This window comes from Nannospalax galili, unplaced genomic scaffold (assembly GCF_000622305.1).
Source record: "Nannospalax galili isolate Female #2095 unplaced genomic scaffold, S.galili_v1.0 scaffold839, whole genome shotgun sequence".
Lineage (NCBI taxonomy): Eukaryota > Metazoa > Chordata > Mammalia > Rodentia > Spalacidae > Nannospalax > Nannospalax galili.
Window position 1 is genome coordinate 197,505 of NW_008341880.1, and position 1,316 is coordinate 198,820.

Sequence of the window (1,316 nt, forward strand, 5' to 3'; positions counted from 1 at the left end):
AAATATATTATAGAATTTTAAGGTTTTAAATCTGGAATTCAGGTGAACATGAACAAGACAAAGGAAATTTGGACTTTGCATAATCAGCTCCTGCTTGAAAGCTCTTACATAGAAAATAGACTTCTCTGCCTTTACCTGGCTGTACACTCTCCTCCCCACTTCTGTTTCCACAGTCTATGAAGCCCCAGATTTCAGACATACCTGGAAAGATTCAAAATGTCACCTTTTGTTTTACTCTTCAACCCTTATACTACCCATGGTGTGAGAAAGAAACTCTGTGACTTTGAATTTATCTAAAATATTCACCTTTTTAATGAGACAAAAATAATTTTCACTGGTTGCACGTCATCCCCCTCCCCAGGGAAAGCAGTGGATTGCAAATGAAACACAATTGTCATGGGGCTGAAAATTCAGTCCTTACAGAAAGAATTAGTCACCTAGGCTATGAGTGATGTGCAGCATGGCCTACCCCTCCTGCCTCACACTATGAACTCTTGCTCTGATTCTTTCTGGAGTATGCCTCTGAACGTCCTATCTGGCCTCCTGACCAGACACACACCAGACTGCCCGGTGCACTTGGCCTGCTGTCTTATTGTAATCCAAAGGAAATAGAGACTTGTCTAACTAAGCTCTAGGTAAAAGCTTGAAGTCATGTGTGTTTTCTGAGTGTCAATGAATTTGGACCAGTATTTCTTTTATTCATGTAGTATTTATTACTGTGCTTCCTCTTGTTAGAAAGTCTACTCTGTGATCACAAATATCTTTCAAAAGGAAGATATACCTGAGGTAACACACAGAATACTCACTTTTCTGGAAAAAATATGCCCCAAAATTTACACATAAGTACAAGTATTACAGCTGTAATTGCAATTACAGAAGTTATCATTGAAGTAGTCATAGTGTTACATACAAAAATAATAACCCATCATCAGAATAGGGGATCTCTAAGGCATAATGAATTACAAGAATGATTTTATTCATAAAGTTAAGTGGAAAATGAAAGTTGAATCAATAAATAGCTTAAAAAATTTGTCTCAAAAATATGATTTTCAGCCAAAGAAGAGTGACCACCCCTACAATCACCCCATTCTGGTTCCCTTGCTCCTATGAATCTCCAAGTTAAAGACATCAATGTAAATATTCAAAGCTACGATCTGCAGATGAAGGAGAACATGGGACCTTTGTCCTTCTGGATCTGGGACACCTCATTCAGAATATTTTTCTCCAATTCCATCTACCTCCTGCAAAGTCCATAATTTCATTTTTTTACACGTCAATGGAATCCCACTGAGTAGTGTAGCTGGGTCATAAGATAG